Source organism: Cryptomeria japonica, chromosome 3 (assembly GCF_030272615.1).
Source record: "Cryptomeria japonica chromosome 3, Sugi_1.0, whole genome shotgun sequence".
NCBI classification, from domain to species: Eukaryota; Viridiplantae; Streptophyta; class Pinopsida; order Cupressales; family Cupressaceae; genus Cryptomeria; species Cryptomeria japonica.
In genome coordinates, this window is record NC_081407.1 from 159,080,534 (window position 1) to 159,102,657 (window position 22,124).

Sequence of the window (22,124 nt, forward strand, 5' to 3'; positions counted from 1 at the left end):
AATTTTTTTTAATTATATTTTTATTTAAAAAAAAAAATACAACTAACTTAAATTCCAAAAAATTTTCCAATAAGATTTATTTCTCAATCAATTTTTTTTTAAATTAATAAATAAAACAATTTCCCCTAAACTTAAATAATCAAATAAATTTAATTAATAATTAAATTTATTTCCATATTAACTATATAGTTTCTCAGAGATGCACAAACATAAAAAGAACAACCCTAGCCAAATATTGATATCAACAACCAACAAGAGGGAATGATTTCTTTGATAAATCCCATTTTCTACCAAACTTGCAATTTCCATGCATAATAAAATCTTGGCAAAATTTGCCATAATAATTTTCCCAATTTTCTCAAAATTTAATCCACGAACACCCAGAAATAACTTATTTCCATTAAACTAGAAATTAACTCCGAGTATGGACTTTAACTAAGAACAAAATTAATTAGTCAGGACATGACAATCATCTTGACACACACATCATTCAGAAGATAGAAGAAATAGAAATATTTTCTTAAAACAACAATCAAAAGAAGCCACCCAACCTGGTATAGCTTTCCTGGAAGAAATCTATAGAAGAGCCCTAATCTTTTCAACAAGCTTCCAATAAATTTCTTCACCTAAATTCCTAACCTGTTTCCTATGTATCCTAAAATAATGACCTATTCCTCTTTTTAAACTAAAATTCTAGGTTGAATATCTTTTTTTTTTCTCCAAAAACCTAAATTTAGAATAAATGCAATTTTATTTTCTTTTCTAATTTTATAACCAAGGATAAGTTAACATGCAATAATTAAAAATCATTTTTCTTTCTTTTCTTTTCTCATGCAACTCTAATTAATTTTCTAAATAAAGAAATTAAAGCAATGCTATAACTTTAATGAATTCTTTTATTCATTCATTTATTTATTTAAAATTCTAGGAAATAATAAATGCAATTAATCTAATTTATTTTTCCACTAAAATTTAAATAAAATATATTTCTAATATCATGCACCTTGCAACTTAATTTAATAACTTCATTTAATTAATTAAATTTACAATCTCAATGCATACATAAATCAACTATGAGATAACTCCATAAACTTAATTAATTAATCAAATCCACTAAAACACACAAACTGAACAAATCTCAAGCAAATACTTATAAAAAGATCAAATGACAAAATACAAAGGTCGAACTAATTGACAGGACGACCAACTGACGACACTCACACGAGTGTAAATGAGTAAAATAGGGTCAACTACTATCTCCTCCACTTCCATCAAAAAATATAAGGCACGCTCAGACCTATGAAGCCAGGTGGAGACGATATCCTGTACCTACCCGGTACTTGTACCTGCAATATTTTGCATCGCCGAACCACACATGCATATATACAATATAGAAAACACAACATACACACCGATGAAGGAGAATCGTGACATTCCCTGTCTCACTGAAATGAGTGAAGGAAAATTGTCTTCTTGCATCCAATACACTCTCAGACACACAACATATAATTCCACATTGCATAGATAAAGTAAAATGTCAGTACCTAGCAATAATCCATAAAATGCCATAAATCACAAGTATTGAAATACGACAAATAAATTATGCATCTCATATCCAGATAAAGCATGAAATAATGTCATATAAGTCTGAATAACATATCATGTTAATGTATCCACTGAAAACAAACAATAATAAAATATGAGTCTAATAAGTTCAAACGAGTAGGGGTACTACAGTCTCACTGACTACATAGAAATCTAGACTACAATCCAAAGAAAAGAATGAACTGCAAAGATAAGATCTCCTATGCCTGAGCACAGTTCCGATTAAGCTCAATACTGGAGGACTAAATCCTCTTACATAAACCCAAATCGATCACCAATGATTGACCAAATACTTAGCCTAAATGATTATTACATTATTCGCTCCTTACATATCCATATCCTCTTTCTATATCTTTACACATGATCTATAATGAGATCTTACATCATATATAAACAAACCCTCGACCATAAACAATCAGCCACTAGACAATAATATAATTACATAATTATAAAACATGTCGGCTAGAGACGAAACAAATAATATCCAACCCACAAGACATCCCAGAAACACATCAAGAAGTCCAATCCACATGTTACATGAAGTCAGTCCATAACCTAGATAAACCAGGACTCAATATAGGTCAACAAATGCTAAAGTAATGATCCCAATCAACCAAGTCTCAAACATGATTACGATCAGCGTCTTGAATCTTCACTAGAAGTCGCACCAACACCACTTATGCATATCATCAAAGATCTTCATCAAAGCTCTGCTAGTGAAACCCTCGTCGAAACCAACTGACTGAACATGAATCTGAGTAGCATGAATAAGACAATTCCATAACCCAAACATACCGGATCATAATGATTCAATCCAACTAGAAAGGTGCCGGTAATGAACCAAAACAGCTAGTGCTGACATCAATGACAAAAAATCAATGCAACACATAATCAATTCCTCTAAATGGCCAAGAGAAGGGAGACTTTAGAATGTTCAATGCTAGAAAGGAATGCTTGATTGCTTGATTGCTTGCACTTATTCCTAATCTTCGCTTATCCAACTTATTGCCTCTTGAACTTAAGCAAATGAGAGGAAATATGAGACTTATATATTCATCAATTAGGGTTAATTGACTGATTTTTCATCACAGGCCGACACAGGGAAATTTTTCTTGCTTTATGCAAAGTCCAATACAAAGATAGAAGAGAGGGGCTCTGAAATAGGGTAAGGATAAGGGCTCCATGCCCCTATCCTGTCCTTGTCTTAGGATAGGAAGCAGGTTCAGGAAGTGCGAAGGGTAAAAAAAGTGCAGTTTCGGGGATGAGCAAGTCTCAGGCTTCCAATTAGGCTTGGAGATTCAAATCGTCAACATGAAGACCCTAATGTGGTCACAAATTGCAGGGGTCACAATTTTATGATACTACATTTAGCCCCCACTTTAGCGGGAGTATAAGTTGTTAGGAATCCCACAGATATTGAGAGGGGGGGTGAATCAGTATCTAATCGGTAACAAGTATTTCTTAACTTAAAACATGCAGAACATATTATAACAGTGTACTGGTATGCAAGAAATAATGTAATAAACATAATTAAGAACATCCACATGAAAAACACACCATAACACAAGGATTTAACGAGGAAACCCAGTGTGGGAAAAACCTCAGTGGGATTTGTGACCCACAATATTCACTTACTGGCCAATAACAGAATATTACTTACAATAGGGGCCTACACATGCAGGAAGGCCAACTGCCTAGAGCTCACTGCTCAATGGGTAGTCTCACTGACTTACAATGTGGATTATACAAATCCAATATCTTGTATTGCTTTACAATAGCATCTATAATGCCTGATCCAGTACCGGTTGCAGCTCCACTTCTTACATAAACCCTTCAACCTATATTTGGCATAATAGGTCTGCCTTAATATTTCGCATACATCACTTTCTTCACTTACTTCCTTACTTACAAAATGTCTACAATGATCTCTTTTATATATAAGAGTCATTTTAGAACATGCCAAGTCAGCTTACAAAGTTTTTACAATAATAAACAAAATATAATATAACAAAATCTTGTTGGCCTCTGTGCCGGTATACTTCCTTTCTTTGTGCCGGTGACGGTGGCCTGAGTGCTAGTGTAGAGTGTGATCTGTTGATGTTGGTGCACTAACTTGTCGATGTAATGCCTTGCTAGTGCCATAGGATTGCAAGGTTGCCATCAATGACAAAACCTTCAATCACCTACAATGTCTCATTGGAGTGTGCATATGCCAACAATCTCCCCCTTTGGCATTGATGGCAACACTCATGAGAAATTTTAAAAGTGTATAAAAAATGTGAAGTCCAAAAATGTTACCAAAAATGTGCATGCTCCCCTTGAGCATATGATTCCGTGATGTTTAATTTCTCATCCGACTACTCCCCCTTTGGCATCAATGACAAAGGTTGTCAAGATGTCAGTAGAGTTTGTAGTTTCAACCTTGTAACTAGGTAGTTACAATTTGAAATAGATCCACCAAAATCAAGTTTATACTCTCCATAAACTTTTTACTATCTCTTATTGTTGTCTCTATTCTCTTAATTGTATCAGTGAGATGTTGCAAATGCTCTGCCGGTGTTTTCTGTCCCTGTATTAGTGCCTCAAATACTTCCTTCTGCAGTGATGCTAGATAGTCCAATCTTGGACTCAGTTTTAATCTCAGATTCTTTGCCTTATTCACTATTCTCTCTTTTTCTCTTTCCAATTTAAGTAAATCTTCCTCAAAATTTGTTATCTTTTGTTCAAAAATTGATAGTGTATCAGGTGAGTTCACAAAATTATCTGCAAGATTATTGATTTCATCCTATACCTTGCTCATCTTCTTGTCTATATCTACAGTCAAAAATTTTGTCTTACAGGTGTCTTTGTACAAAGTCTTGTACTCTTTTAATAAATTATACAATTCCAGTAGAAGTGTGTCAAAATCTCTATTACACTTCTTTATTTGCTCATCAAAGAATTTCGGCTTTTCAATTTCTACTTTATCCTTCAATGTCTCTTCCTTTATTTTCTCAATGTTTTCTGTGATATATTTACACAAGGTATCAAGTTGTCCCAAAGAATCTTTATTGTCTATATTATAGTTAGGAGCAATTACCTTCAAAATTGGTATGGTATCATCTATTGCCTTATAGGCTTGTGAGCTACAGTCTGTTATCTTTTTAATTGAAGCTAATAGTACCTCAATCACATTAGTTCTTTTGTAGCCTGATGATGAACCTATATTCTGAGTACCGCCAGTGGAAGTAACCAAGCTTGTATTGACCTCTGGTAGGTCTGTTTGTGTCTGCATTTCCTTAAGCAATGGTTTTTCTACTTCTCCAGTTGCCAGTGGCATTGTTTCCTTATGAACCTGTTCTTGTTTCTATTGTTGTTCCTGTTCAAGAGCATTTTGCTCTGTTGGTTTCTCTGTTTGTTGCATTGTCTCAGTTTGAGTCTGAGTCTCTACCTTTTGTTCTTTGTCATCTACCAGTTTCTGCTGTGTGTTATCAGTTTTCTCAGCTACCGGAGGCTCACTAGCCATGTCAGTCTTATCAGCTGTATCTTTGTCTACCACAATGTTGATCTTTTGAGTATCAACATCCACAGTATATAAGACTTCAGGAGTAGGATTACCATCTTCTACATCCATACTTTTAGCTGTCAGTTGATCTTTTGTAGCTATTGTTTTTGCCCGTGGAGTAATCAAAAGAGGTGGGGGTAAGTTGTCTTTAACCTTGATACTAGGTGGTCCACCAACTTTACCTTTACCCTTGTCTCTTTCTTTTTGATATACCTTTATAGGTTTGTGACTCATGTATTCTTATTGTTTTTCTTTTTCCACTAGGAAAATGCCCCATGCATTTTCTGTCTCCTCAATCACCTCATTAGCTCTTCCAACCATTAAAGTAATGTGCTAGTGTGCAGTAGAAAATACTGACCGGTTGGCTTGAGCAATTAAGTCATCAATTTCTTTGGGTGAATTCACCAGATATACAAGTAGCTTTTCAATCTTTATTTTCTTGTCTAGTTCTATTACTACTTGTCTCCTTGCTTCCAGTCTCTTAAATAGTTCATCTGGAACTTCATTTACTACTTCCATCAAAAATTTCTTATACATAGCCATATTCAATATAACACTGTTTTCTACTTGTTCTTTTTCATCAGCTGTTAGAGTGTCATATAGTTTCTCTATATTATTCAATTTTCCTTCCTCTGTAATTTTATTCAACAGTATGTCAAAAGGGGCCAAGTCTTTGTTTGTCCTCTTCTTCTTTTTGGGTGTCAGTTTCTTCTTCTTTGGTGTAGCCTTTCTTACCAGAGATCTCACTGCTTGTTGTTTTTGTCTTGTCCTCCTAGGTGAGGGTGTGGTTGCTAGTGAGGGATCTCTTTTCCTTACAACTCTTTTGAAAGTTGCAAGCATGTCACTCTCAGAAAAAGTACCTACCGGTGATAGGTGAGTTTCAAGTTGTGGAGCTGCTAACTCATCCTCTGTTATATCGGTTTTCTTTAACACATCTTCTTTAATAGCCTTTGCCTATCTGGAACCTTTTCTTACAACTGCCTCAACCTTTTTCACTCTTTTCTTAGATTGTATTTGGCTTTCAATAGTTTTTGCACTACCAAATACTTCTTCCTTAGGTTCTTTAGGGGCTTCCATAAGTGCTTTAGCATATGTTTCAATTATATGATCATCTATTTCATAGCCCATCTCTGTTACCCAAACTATCCTAGGGATGACTTCTTCCATCTAGATCTCATCCTTCTTGATTACAAAGCATATTTCATCCTTATATTTGTCAACAATCTTTTGTGATAGTCAGATTATTTTCTTCATTTTGGCTTTTAGTGCTTGAAAGAAATCATGGATATTGTTTTCCTTGTCTTCTCCCATATTATTGAATAGTTCTGTTAATTGTTTGCCTACCGGTATATCATATCCAAGTTCTTTGTAGCCTATATCGGGAACCTATTTGGTTATATGTAGCATCAGACATACTAGCAGATTTTTAAACCTGAAAGTTCCTTTCTTGTCCTTCTTAATCTTGCCTAAGTTGTCAATTAATTCGTCCTTTAACCACTCACATACATCAATCTTTGCATTATCTGTGACCATATCATAAGCACTCTTAATGCATAAACTTGAAATTGAATTAAGTCTATTTGCATGAGTAGCTTTATACCCTAATATCATGCTGATAAATCTCATATTAATGTCTATTACATCATTTACTCTTAAGGACCTTTTATCAGATGTGGCACCAGTTAACTGAGTAACTAGGTCATTGGATACCTTCTTAGATTTGTCTGGCCTTTTATCGGTGGTCGGTAACCTTGTGATAGCTTTCACAGCTTCCTTGGTGATTTTGTGAATGCATCTAGCCAAAAAAATTCACCATGTACCCTTCTTAAGACTATCCTAATCACATCCTTGGGGAATTCAGGAATGCTAAGGATCTCTGTAAATCCTAGGGTTTCAATGATCTTATGTTCATCTTTTACATTGCCGGATTCATCACATATGACAGTTTTAAACATTGTTTTAATCTCTTCATCTCCTAGTTCCTCAATGTTACAGTGAATGTAAATTCTAGGGTCTTCAGCATAAACAACTCCCTTAGGAATTTGAGAAAAAGCACCTAAGGTATCATCTTTCTTTGCTACCTCAGGAACTAATTGAAATACGGGCCTAGGTCTTTTTATAACTTCGACAATAGTAGGGTTTGCTATATATTCAATTGTAGAGGTGGATGCCATGATAAAATACCTTTTACTGCCTTTAGGATGGATGATTGCTTGAAGAGTTCTTGCCTCTTGCTCGAAATGCCTTAGCTCAGAATCTTCACGCTCTTTGTAGGTTTGAAATCTCGGTGAAATGAAATGGAGCCAAAACCTCAAATTTATAGTATCTTTTTGCCATCTACCACATTAAATGCATGCTGGTTAAGTATTCACTTAACATTGTCTTTCGGTAACAAGTAATTTCCAACTTCTTATCTCTAATCGAGGGAATAATAAGCACATGTGTCATTATATTGCCAAACCCTCAAGGAAACTTTCTTCAATTAGATGAAGAACTTCCTACCGGTGGAGCACTGCTCTATCCTGTCGGTGAAGCATCACTTTGTCCTGTCGGTGAAGCATTGACTAGTTCTACCAGTGGAGGAGCATTCCCAATATTTAGATCAGCTTTTCTAATCCATTGTTTTGAGAATTCTTGCTTAACCTCTTCAAATTTTTCTTTACCCTTCAGGCTAGAGCTTTTGTTATCTACCGGTGATCCTTTACTTCTACAAAATTTTGCAATATGCCCAATCTTATTACATGCATAACAAGTTACATTATTCTTTTGAATAGCTTTCCCATAACCTATGCCGGTTTGTGTTCTGCATTGATTAGATAAATGTCCAAATCTTCCACAAACATAACATCTCACATTCATTTTGCAATTTTTAGAGTTGTGACCAACTTTGTTGCATTTTGAACATTGACCGGTGGGTGTGTTGATATTCTGATAATTTATAGATCTACATTCATTTTCTCTATGACCATACTTATTACAATTAAAGCATTTTCCATTGAATTTATAAGCATTGGGTTGTCTTACCGGTTTGCTATGATCCTGAGTATTTGTAGTACTGGAGCTTTCACCAACTTCAAAGCCAATTCTAGAAGTGTCACCTTTAGGTTTTTGATTCTTCAGTAAGGTGCCAAGTTTCTCTGAGCTTTTCTTGAATTTTTCTTTCTAGTTCTCTTTCTAAGACCTCTTTCTGTCTCATTAGTTCATTGGAGTCATTCTGAGTGTGCATCAGATTTGTCTTCAACATGTCATTTTCATAGCTAAGTCTTGTGTTTTCATTTGCTGCATCACTTAGTCTTCTGGTCAATTCTTCTTCATTCTTCTTCCTATCCTCAATTTCTTTACAAAATCTCATAGTCATATCCTACATCTCATTCTTTGTTGTCATGTTCTCTTGTTTCAGCTTGCTTATCTAATCATTAAGTGATTCCTTTTTATCATTCTCATTTTGCAACTTTTCACAAAGTTCTCTTCTCTTATTTCTTGCAATAGTAAGATTCTCTTGAAGTGTCTGAATGATATCCTAAGCTGCCCTTAAATCATCTTCTAGTTTGATATTTTTCAATTTCTCTGCATCATAGTCTGAGAGAGTTCCTTCAAGTTGCTTCATCAGATTTTTCATCTTTACCGGTGTCACGATCTTCCTCAAGCTGTTAGGCTTCTGAAAATAGAGGACCAAGCTTTGATACCAATTGTTAGGAATCCCACAGACACTGAGAGGGGGGGGTGAATCAGTATCTAACCGGTAACAAGTATTTCTTAACTTAAAACATGCAGAACATATTATAATAGTGTACCAGTATGCAAGAAATAATGTAATAAACAGAATTATGAACATCCACATGAAAAGCACACTATAACACAAGGATTTAACGAGGAAACCCGATGTGGTAAAAACCTCGGTGGGATTTGTGACCCATAATATTCACTTACTGGCCAATAAGAGAATATTACTTACAATAGGGGCCTGCACATGCAGGAAGGCCAACTGCCTAGAGCTCACTGCTCAATGGGTAGTCTCACCGACTTACAATGTGGATTATACAAATCCAATATCTTGTACTTCTTTACAATAGCATCTATAATGCCTAATCTAGTACCGATTGCTGCTCTGCTTCTTACATAAACCCTTCAACCTATATTTGGCATAATAGGTCTGCCTTAATATTTCGCATACATCACTTTCTTCACTTACTTCCTTACTTACAAAATGTCTACAATGATCTCTTTTATATATAAGAGTCATTTTACAACATGCCAAGTTGTCTTACAAAGTTTTTACAATAATAAACAAAATATAATATAACAAAATCTTGTCGGCCTCTATGCCAGTATACTTCCTTTCTTTGTGCTGGTGCCGGTGTAGAGTGTGATCTATTGATGCTGGTGCACTAACTTGTCGGTGTAATGCCTTGTCGGTGCCATAGGATTGCAAGGTTTCCATCAATGACAAAACCTTCAATCACCTACAATGTCTCATTGGAGTGTGCATATGCCAACATAAGTGTACTCCAATACTGCTAGTAAAGTACAAGGAAATGAGATTGAAAGATGTCTACCATGTCAAGGAGGCAAGATGGACCAAGCCCTTAATGGACTAGGGATCTTACAACATTGATTGAATAAGTAAAAGGGAAAATCAAGAAGGGAAAACCATGACTACAAGTAGCAAGGTTCCCCTCACTATGACTTATAAAAAAGATATCAAAAATTATAAAGCAAAGCTGAGTTCACTAAATAACTCTAAGTATCATATGAGCGAAGTGTATGCCCCCATGTTAAAGAGATTGTGTGCGCCTTATTGGGAGTGATTGCTTTAGGGTAGGATACACCCAAGTGAAAAAGAGAGAGATGGAGCAAATTATCATAAGGATTTAGCCCCCAGTCGAGGAATAAACCCAAAGATAATGAACACAAAACATGAGGTAGTTTCTCTTTCCTAGGGGTTAGTATACAATATGAGAACTTATGTATATAATATATGTATATGTGCATATAATGATTGTCATTCCCTAAAGAAAGTAAACTACCTTGGAAGAAAGGGAATAGAGGATGTCTTTTAGGTCAACATGAAAGAGACCAAAAGAGATCTCAATGTTTTGCATCATCCTCAAGTAGACATTAAGGGAAAAAATAGAAGAATATGGGTCTACATAGAAGAATGGTTACAAAAAGAGCAAGAAAGGAGAGAAGGAGAAGATCTTCTGTGCTATAATTGCTAATCTAGCATGACATCCGTCACCTGATCTTGCTGATCTCTATTTTGGGAAGGCGAGCAGCATGCCAGAGGAGCAACATCAAGCAGAACATATGGAGCTAACACAAGATCCAAACAAGGACTATGCTCATGGGCTAAATCACTTTGTTCAATTCTAGGAGCTAGGATTAGGGTGTTCAAAAATTCAGTTGATAAATGCTTGCCCACATCAACATATTCATAGTCACTATCAGAAGCATTAGGAGTTGTATTGCCATCATCAAGAACATTTTCACTTATTTCTTCATCAAGATTTATAGAAAGAGGAGCACGAACACGAATAGGAGTAAAACCATCACATGTTTTTTGCAACTTATGATTTGGAGATGTATGTTCAAAATCTTGCTTAGGAGAAAAGGGAATCATATCAACTATTGGAGTCTTGGGGATTGAATAGTTTGAGGAACAACTTTCCAACTCGAGCACAATGCCTTCATTGGCATTCTCTCACACAATGATTTCCTTGAATCTTAGCGGAAGACTAAGAAGGAGGAGGAATATTTATGAAAGGAAGAACTTTTGTTGGAGGAATAGTCTCCTCTTTGATATTTGAAGGTTTAGGTTGAGGTCGTTTAGGTTGGACAAGAGGAGAGGCAGGTCTCTTCTCTCTATAATAGCAAGGAGGTGTAACTGCACTATATAAAGGAGTAAAATTAGGTGTAGGAAGGAGACCGAGTCCATCATGGGGAGGTGGTACAGGTCTAACCTTAGGAGAAATATTGTTGTTCTTCTTAGGAGAAGGCATAGTCACTTCGATAGGAATAGGTTGAGGATCTTCCTTAGGAGGAAGATTAGTCCTATCTGTTAGGGGAAGGATTTCATCTTCAAGAAGGATGGGGATATCAATTGTTGGGGATCTAAGTTGACTTAAGGATAAGATCATATTTTTCTTTCATTTTTTATAAGATTGGAAAAGAGCATCACTCCTTTGTGGAAGAGATTGAAATTGCTTAGACCAAAAGAGATCAATAGGAACACTAGGGCTTCTTTTGGATGGGCAAAATATGCTATGGTTCATGGTTATCATTTCTCCATTATGAGGAAATTTCAAACACATGAATTGAAGAAGCAATAGCCTTCATGGAAGATATCCAAGGGTAGCCCAACTTCACATAGAATTTGTCAGAAGAAGGAATGATAACAAAGTTGGCATCCATAGATTTAGTGTGAACTTCAACAAGAAGGGTGATAGAACCAATGGTAGGATAAGAGAATCCATCAAATAACTTCACAACCACATTAGTGTCATCATAGATTGGTTTATGTAATCATAAGGTGATTAGATACTCCTCAGTGATGACATTAACCATGCAAGAGGGATCAACAAGAGCACCACGACCATGCATGTCCTTAACTCCCACAACTATGTATAAAGGGCCATCGGCTTCTCTAATGGTATCACTAGGGTCAAATGTAATACAAGGGTCCCTAGGTGTCTATTGTTTCTCTACCATGTTCACCAAATTTGGAGTTGTGGTAGTAAGATCAAAAGGAGAGAAAGAGGTATTTTCAGTCTCAATCACGTTAGAGGTATGAGAAGGCAAAGGATCAATAAAAATATTAAGATTTTGATTAGGAGGAGCTACTGATTTGTTTCCCTTATCATTCACACCTACCACAGATTTAGTTATTATCAATCAAATCTTGAATCGTAATTTTCAATGCAAAATATTTCTTAGTATCATGACCAGGATGATGATGAAATTTACAAAATGAATTATTATCAAAATAAGGGGATGTATGCTTAGATGGGTCAACTAGTTTGATAGGAGGAAGTTTGATAACATTTATGTGTAACAACTGATACATAATACTATGTCAAGATTCATTCAAAGTAGTAAATTGTCTTTCTCTTTTAAAGAATTTAGAAATAAGAGGTACACCTGTTGTAGCATTCACATTGTTGTTATTGATTGTATAATTGAACTTGATGAAGTGATTTGTTGGTTTGAACTTTTCAAATAGTTGTTGAACACTCTCCCCCTTATCACTCAGAGTAGATTCCTCCATTTGAATCACATCTAGTTGATAATTGTCGAGTGTTGCACACAACTGTGGAAAGAAAGTAAACTCAGACAATTGAAGCTTTTCCATGATATCTTTTAGCAAATTAAAAATGATTTTTTTTTAATATCATTATCAAGTACAAGAAAAGATATTTGAGAACACAAATGCTTATATCTACCAATGAAATCAATCACTTTTTCTTTAACACCTTGTTTACAATGCATTGAATCAGTCAAAGTGATTGTAGGAGCAATGTTGTTTTGAAATTGTTGAATGAAAGAATTTGCTAATTGTTGAAAATAAGTCATAGAATAAGAAGGAAAAGAGAAATACCATTGTAAAGCCTTATCTCTCAATGTTCTTGTAAATAGTTTTGCAAGCAATCTTTGATCATAAGCAAAATCAATACACAAGGTTTGAAAAGTTTTGACTTGCGTAAGAGGATCACCTTTTCCATTATAGAGTTCTAATCAAGGGACCTCAACATGCTTAGTTTGGATGACTTTAACAATATCAAGGGAAAGTGGGCTTGCAACATCAAATGTGGGCACACTAAACTTGGATTGACTCATAGAAGCAAATAGTTGTTGTAAGGAAGACACAGTTTGAGCAAGATTGCTAATGGTCGCTTGGATAGAAGAATTGATGTTAGAAATGGTTGATTGAGAAGGTGGTGTGATGTTATTGAAGGAAGAAATGGATTGAGAATAAGGTGGTGGGACATTATGATAAGTAGGCAGAGGTGATGATTGAGTAGGAAATGGGACACTTAAAGGAGGAATAAAATTGTTGAATGAATTGCCCCCTTGTGTCACATCGATTGGTTGAGGGATAATATGAATACTTATGGAAGCCATAGGTAAAGATGGAGGGTTAAATGAAGATGAGATATTTCCCCCATGACTAATGGTTATAGGAATGCCCTTTTGAGTTGATGTAGCCATGATGTTTGAAGTAAAAGTAGGAACACTAGTCATAGGATTAGTCAAAGGAATAGAATGATTGATTTGATTTGAAGGTTGTGAATAAATTAAGTTCTCAACACAACTCTTTATAGGCATGACATTACAATAAAAAATATGAGCAATGCCACACAATATATCAATTCCAGTCTTATCATTTTGAATCATGTGTCTAAGTCCTTCAATTAATGGAAGAGATTCACTATTAGGGCACTCTTGTGGCATCCATTGTTGAAAGTTATCAAATTGATTGTCCAATTTTGAAAGTTGATCTATGGAAACTCTAGTCAAAGCTTCTTTGTTTTCATCATGGGACTCATCAATTGGATAGATAGGGGCAAGATTAAGATGGGAAGAATTAGCACTATCCTCATTAAAGAAGTCACCCAAATTATGCTCCATCTCCTTGGTAATTTAACCTTGGGAAGCCTTAATTCTAATGCTTTGTCTAACGGTGATAGTGTAGGTAGGACTAATAGTGATGAAGCTCATGCACGAGGGAGAATTTGAATTTGAATTTTTAATAATAGGAACAGTGTACAAAAATTAAATAATGTAAGGGAAAATAATGATTAAACAATTTGAACTTTGTTGAAAGAAGAAAATGACACAATTTCCAAAAATTATTTTATGATAAATGAAAGGAAATTGGAATTTTAAATTAGTGCAAATGGGATACCACTTAATTTTAAAATTGACAAAATTAGAATTTTTAAAATCAGGGCAGATTATAATTAACCACTTAATTTTAAAAAAATCTTGAAATTTGAAATGTTGAAAGTTGAAGGTATTTTTTTATTTTAGAGGGATAAAAATTGACAAAATGAGCCAATTTTTCAAGATTTAAGCTATTAAATATGGTCATAACAGTCTCCCAAAATTTGAGAAAAAATCCAGGGACCGTGTTGAAAGTGCACACAGTCCGACCAACTTTTTTTGAAATTTTAAGTGATGAAAGTTACGATGATTTTAAAGCTAACCTCCAAAAATTGGTGGATTTTACGATCTCTAGATAGGTGAAATTAAGGTTTGAATGTGAAAATAAGACCCTATTAGGGTTTTGAGAAAAATGAGGAATTGAATTGCAATTTTGAAAAGGGTCAAACCTAATGGATAGGGACACCTTGGAAAAATGTTTAGAAAATTGAAATTGATTGAAATTTGCACAAAATCTATTTCAATTGGAAAATTAGGGTTTTAGGACCTAACCACTTAATTTTTAAAATTTAAAATTTTGAAAAAGTAGGAAAATTGAAAATTTGAATTTTAGGATAGAAGATAAGTCTGAAAACAGTCACAAATCTGAAAATTAAATCAAAATTCAATTTTTGCACAATTTCAAGATGATTTTTGAAAATTAGGGTTTTGACAATTAACCTCTTAATTTTTTGAATTTGATTTGTAAATTGATTTGGACAATGAAGCAATTGAATTTGATAAACAAAGCAATTTTCAAATCTAAGACAATAGCAAGCAATTTTTACAAAACACAAGTTCAATTTTAATTTTAAAAATTAAACTTGTAAATGAAAATATGCACTGATTTTCAGAATAAAGCATGTAAGACGTCAGGTTCACCAAAATGTGATGTGGGGAAAAGTGAATGATGGAGAGATCAAGAGGAAATCTTTTCTTCCCTCAGAGGAGAGATGAAAGTTTCACTGCGGATTTCCCTTCAAACACTTTATCCAAATTACATTAAAAGAGGGGGGGGGGGAGGAATTCACTAGATCCAATCTCTTAGGGAAGAGATTGAATACTAAATGAATTAATCATGAGATAGAAATGATAAGCTAACCCCTCTTTTAGAATGGAAGATGGTTGAATTATGTGTTGTGAGACTAAGTGTAAAAGTAGTAAAGAACTAATTATAACTTGAAGTAGAAGCTTGAGATGAAGCAGTGCACCTGGATTTGGCTAAAATATGTCGAGACAAAGCTACCCTATGAATTTGAGGAAAAGTTGTCGAGACCGTGCTGAAAGTGCACACGGTCCTCCGAAAAATCTGCAAAATGAAAAGGGTTTTTCCGCCTCTGTGAATGGAGTCTGAATTTGCAAATACAACTATGCACTTGTAACCTACAAACAAAAAAGAGAGGAAAAGGGGTTGGGATCGGGGGTTTGTCTTTAGGTCAAATCCCAATTTTGGAATTAACCAAATGATGAAAGAAAGTACTTGCAAGTAAATGTAAATGAAAGACTGAAATATAATTCACCTCAAGGGAGGTTGTAGATAGAATGTAGGTAGATTTGCTTGTATGGAATTGAATTTTGAAAGGGATCTTCTCTTCAATGGTTGAATCCGTGACTTGAGTACAACACCTAACCTTGAAGGGAGACTTGAGAATGCTCAATGTTGGAAAGGAATGCTTGATTGCTTGATTGCTTGATTGCTTCAACTTATGCCCACTCTTCGCTTATCCAACTTATCACCTCTTGAACTTATGCAAATGAGAGGACAAATGTGACTTATATATTCATCAATGAGGGTTAATTGAGTGATTTTTCATCACAGAATGACATAGGGAAATTTTTCTTGCTTTATGCAAAGTCCAATGCAAAGATAGGATAGAAGGGGCCCTGAAATAGGGCAAGGAAAGGGGTTCCATGCCCCTATCCTGCCCTTGTCTCAAGACAGGAAGTAGGTTTAGGCAATGCGGAGAGCAGAAAAAGTGCAGTTTTTGGGGATGAGAAAGTCTTGGGTCTCCGATTAGGCTTGGGGATTAAAATCGCCAACATGAAGACCCTAATGTGGTCACAAATTATAGGGGTCACAATTTTATGACACTTCAAAACCTTAACTAAAGAATCCAAGAATTCTCCATGGCTAACCAAGATGTCAACATCTTAAATCATATGAAGATAACCACATCCTATCAATAAAAACCAATATGCCAATGAACTCTCACTAAAAAAAAAAGGATCCAGAAGTTCCTCCATGACACCAACAACCACTATAAAAGATAATCCATCATCAAATAATTAATCCAGATCACCATAAAATAACTCACTAAACTATAATACTAATCTCTCCAAGAATTGTGATAATAATATCCTATATAAAGGTCACCCATGGTCCACAAACACTCAATTGGAATCCCAACAACTCTAGAAAATAAATTAGAACCAAGATCTCCAAGAAGAGAAGACATGCAACCAACAACAAAATATAACTATCAAAAGTTCCCATTTAAACATGTAACCAATCTATCACGACATCATGATAAAAGCCAAAATGCTACAAGTCCCAATTATCCACTATCCAAACACTCTACTCATAGCTATACTCTCATCTCAATGTAACATACCAATGTATAAATGACAAAAAAAAAGTATAAGTAACTAAATATGCAACAACATTGAAAATAATTGTGGATATATAAAATCCACATCTGAGTCATCCCACTACAACCAAATGGGTAACCAACCCATGAAATTGTATAAATTCGAGATGCAAAACCGTTGAAACATGCAAAATCACCATCACGTTAGTAACCTATGAATTGAGATAATCAAGAATATAAATTGTAGATATGAAGACTTAAACAACTTATAACTTACAAATATAATTTTCCCAACAAATCCATGCAACCAAGTACCATATTCAAGAAACCAATCAAGCACCCAAGAGATACGAATAAACTCCTAAAATTGAACCACCATAAATCAATTGCATGAATGACCATGTTGTGCTAATGCTCAAATGCACATGAACATCTATACTACCATAATCATCACCAATATTGTACCTAGACTAAACTCTCATCAAACCAAGACCCCAAGTCTCCACACATTTCAACGATATCCTCAAACTCGAAGACAACCTATATACCTATCACTATCAATGTCTATACTTTGAAAACACCAATAAAACTATATCATAAATCATAAAATTTGTTAAACATCTATACCATCATCTAGATATCATAATTTCTTCAAATTTTTACCTCTTGACTTGTTTGGACCCTCTTATTATTCCAATGAAAAACTACATAATTTGGATTGTGTGATACAATACATATTCTCTCCATCATCTATTCAATATAAAAAAATTAGATTGTCTACATGAAATTTATGACCAAATAGCTATTTAAGAGAAACTTCTAGCTTTATGATAGCAAAAAGAAACAAAATTAGTCAAATTAGGTAACCAAATTTCTACAACTACATAGTGCTAAAATAGAGCTTTGTGATAATTATTAGAAATTAAGAAAAAAAATATTATGGATGACAATTATGTCCTTCAAAAGAAAAAAAAATATTTAGGCCAAAGGGGCTATGCTAACGATAGCACCATACAAATGACCATGCATGTTGTCATCATGCTCCATGTTATGCAAGGTCTACAAAACTTATCCTTTACATATAATTTATAACAAATATTAAATAATTTGAAATGTAAAAAACAATGATAACTTATGTCATGAATTCTAAAAAACTTTAAGAATAATTTAAATTAAAATTAAATGCAAGTCATTGAGGCATATTTTATGATATTTTATAATTTATACAAGACATTTGATCTATCTATTAAATGTATTGAAGGTCCACCAAAAATACCTATCTTATTATTAAATTTGCACTTGAGTGACCCCTATGATACCTAAGTTAAAAGGTACCTATAAGATAATATTATGCTATAGTGTAGAGATTATATGTACCTTACATGAAATAATAACTCAAAATACTTTGCGCCCTACATGTATGATTGCAGAACCAAATCTCCAACCACAATAATTTAAAAAAAAAATAATAGAATCTAGAGATCATGAACTCTAACAAATTTAAGAATCATTTAAGCCAAAATTAAATGAAATTTATTTGAACTTCATAATTTAAAATTGTGAAAGTTTTTAAAGACACTTGTGATCTAGTAGACCTAATAAACCTAGTATCTACATTAGGCAAAATTTCACCATAGAAAGTTAATGAATATTTGAAATGATAGTTGTGATCCATGTTTTTCATATCACATTCATTACATCAAGTTGCTCTTCAATAAGTAATATATTCTCATGGCCATCTCTATCTAGTCTTCACATAGGATGTCTCAATACATGTGGGATTGGATGAATTTGAAAAATTATAGCAATTATTAGGTGATTCTTGGAGTAATCAGGATAATCACCTAATTAACCATTTCTTATTAGGTTACTTATTAATTTATTACACTCAAGCTAGAATTAGGAGTTCTCTTATTTTATTATATTGAGATAAATATAACACATGTTGTCTCATTGCATGGGATGTGGACACTTATATTAGGATAAATTAATAGTCTCATGTAGGGTTAGGGTTTCTATTTCTATTCTAAAAGGATTGGTCATTCATCTTGGTTTATGAATTAACACTATTCTCAAGTTGTTGAGAAAATCTATCTTGCCCGATCTCTATTTGTGATAGGTATTTTGTTTGCAAGTGATTGTTGGGGTTTGTGGTGTTTAATTGCCAATTGCAACATGGTATCAAAAAACCACATTTGTGAGTTCATATTCAAGTTTTGAGTGATGCAACCATGAACAAATTTTTGATGCACTTTTAGCATAAATGAACTATTGCCATGACATCTAGATGTGCCAAAAACCTAATGATTGGTTGTCCTTTTTTGAAAATATGATAAATTGAATGAGGAAAAAAATTTACTTAGAAAATATTTTGACATCACAAATCTGATAGCCACCAGTTGGGTTTCTTCTTAATAATAATTGCAAACATTTTTTGTTGACATGAATATTTGTTTAGAATAATGTATCGCTCTACTAGAGATTTGTTGCCCATCAGTCATCATGATCTACCACCACTTCCACTTTTGCACTTCACCACCACTTGATCCAATAGTAGAGGCCACCCCAACCATGGTTGTAGTTATTTAGAAACCATGGGATAATTTACAATCCATAGGAGCTAGCTCTTGGTCTGTCATAGGACCGGCTATTGATTTTTTTAGCTCTCAAGTTCTTTTGAATAGTAGATTGGGTAGTTTTGAAAAAATAGGTATCTCTTGGGCATCTAGTCTCTAATTTCTTAAACCATATACCATTGGAAAGCTATTTCCAATTTTGATCCAATGTTTTAGGTGATTTTTTCCATATTTTACATCAAATAAATTCTCTCTAAAGTCAAATCTATCTATTTTCACTCAGAGGCTCATAATTTTTTCTTTAGTTATTGATTTTTCATAATTCTTGTGGCATCAAAAAAATTGATTCAATCTTATATATAGTTATCACTTTGATTTTTCCAAAACATTTATTGGGTACCTCTTATTTACATTGGACATCAAGTTTTTTTTTGTTCTATTGTTGTAAACCATGTAGAATAAATTATTTTTTGGGGATCAAAGGAGAATTTTATTGCATAATGAGGGTTTACATTACTATTAATCTTTCAATTATATTCCCTTTTCAATCAATCATCATGGACCTCACACACATTACTCCCCTCACTCCATTCAACAGTTGTGGTTGGAAAATATAAATGGAAATTGATTTGAGGAAGCATGGGTTGTACAAACTGACCGTCGGTACAAGGAATATAAAGAAGGGAGTGGTTTATTAGGTATGGTGAGGCTTTTGTGACACTATACATGTTTATGTATCCTAATATTCTCTTTCATGTGGAATATTTCACCACTCCTAATCAGATCTGGACTCAATTGGAGTCCTTGTTTGGGAACCAAATACATTAAGATGGTTTTATTTGGAGAGTGAGATTAATGGTTTGAATATTAGACATTTTAATAGAATACATGATTTCTTCACAAAACTCAAACCTTTGAAATTGTAGTTGCAACAATTTGGTATTCAAAAAGAGAAATCTTAGTTGATTATTTCCATCTTTTCCAAGCTTGGTCCCAACTATTCATTTTTTGTGTATGCCTTGAGTGAACCCACAATAGTGGGTTACACTTTTTTGCCAACTATGACATTGCAATATTCATTTTTTAGGAAAAAACTTCACATTCTAACACCTATTATTGCTAAACCGTAAGGAATTTGTAGATGACGTGATGTAGTGATTTGTGTCATTTTGTGTGTAGATTCTAAAAATATTTTTTTGAAAATTTTTGGAATCAATTTACTTCCATTTTTCTATCTCCCTCAAAAAACTAATTTTTTTACAAAAGAACATTTTTAAAGAGTGATACTCACTTGATGAAGAATAACTTTTTTTTTTAAATACATATGAATGTGATTCTTTGAATTTAGTTTTTTAACACCCATATCTATTGTTTGCAATTGGTTTCATAACATTATCTTCAATATTTCATATTTTATTAAGTTTTAAGTTGAGTTAACTATAATTTTGACATATGTCCATTTGGTTGTTCATAACTTGTTGTGTATGTAACGATTTTTATTTTTTTTTGTTGGAAAGAGGACTACAATACCTAGTCCATAGATATTTTTCAAATTTTTTTTTCACATGTTTACTATTTTTCCATAAGTGTTGAACTTAGAAGTTGATGTTTGGTGTGAAACCCATGTTCAGTTAACCTAAAAAAAACATTATAAATTCAATATATATTAAAATAATAATCATTAGAAATCTCACTTCAACTACTACCATCATGCGTTTCGTTTGTCAAAATTTATCCATTTGAGCACCCAATTCGAGCTTCAAAGGCCAAAACTTTGCAAAAACCATGAGAGGTTTGGGGGGAGATCTCTAACATGGAGGTTCGATAGAAGATATGTTCTATCAAAAGGTGTTTGATCGAACCCCCTTTCTATCGAACCCCTTTAATAGAAATTTTGTGTTGAACGCTTTTTTTGGGTTCGATCGAAAGGGGGTTTCGATCAAACACATTTTTTGCATTCGATTGAAAGGGGGTTTCGATAGAACATGGCTAAAATTGAGTTTTGGACAAAAAAAGTCAATTTCTTTCATCCAAAAAGGTGTAACCCACTATTGTGGGTTCACCCCCTTTTATACCACTAGAGATAAACTTGGTATCAAATTTACTATGCATTCACTTGATTGATTTACTTTACATCTCACTAGGAAGAAACAAAAGTTGGAACAAATAGGTAAAGTGTAGTGCTAATAATCATAGATTCTTTTTGCATCTCAAAGAACCAAAGGTAAAAATGCTCCCAATAAAAAAGGAAAGGAAAAAAAAATTATTCCATGTCACATGAGAAATTCAAAGAATCAAGTTCATAAGATACATCAATTTATTCTTCCTCTTCTAAGAGAGATTCATATAAGAAGGACAAAATAAAGTGTACAAATTGTAAAAGGTTACAACATGACGAGCATAAATGTTAGGAAAAGTAGATTGATGATTTGAAGAATCTTCTATAGAAGAAACATATCTGGTTTCCTCTTCTTTCACTTCAAGATGTACACAATCTGGGTTAGTTACTATATAGCACATGGAGAAGACAAGATAAAATAACACACTCTCTTTCAATACACCCATCTTCTAATGAACACACCTAAATACTGAGAGGTGTGTGAATCAATACCTCAAAATTGAATTTCTTTAGCACAATTCAAATTCAAAACCCTTAAATAGATCATAAACAATGAAAGATAAAGAAATGAGCACCAATGCACAATAGAAGACTAGATTTATGTGGGAAACCCTAACAAGGGAAAAACTAGGGTGGGAAATCTCACAATATGTATGAACAAGATTAAAATTTTGTTTTAAGGCTCACTTCCTAAGGAAGCACACTTCTCCTAGAATGACTTGCTGCAAAGATTCACTACCTTAGAGAAAGATACAAGGACCTATTGAAGAGAT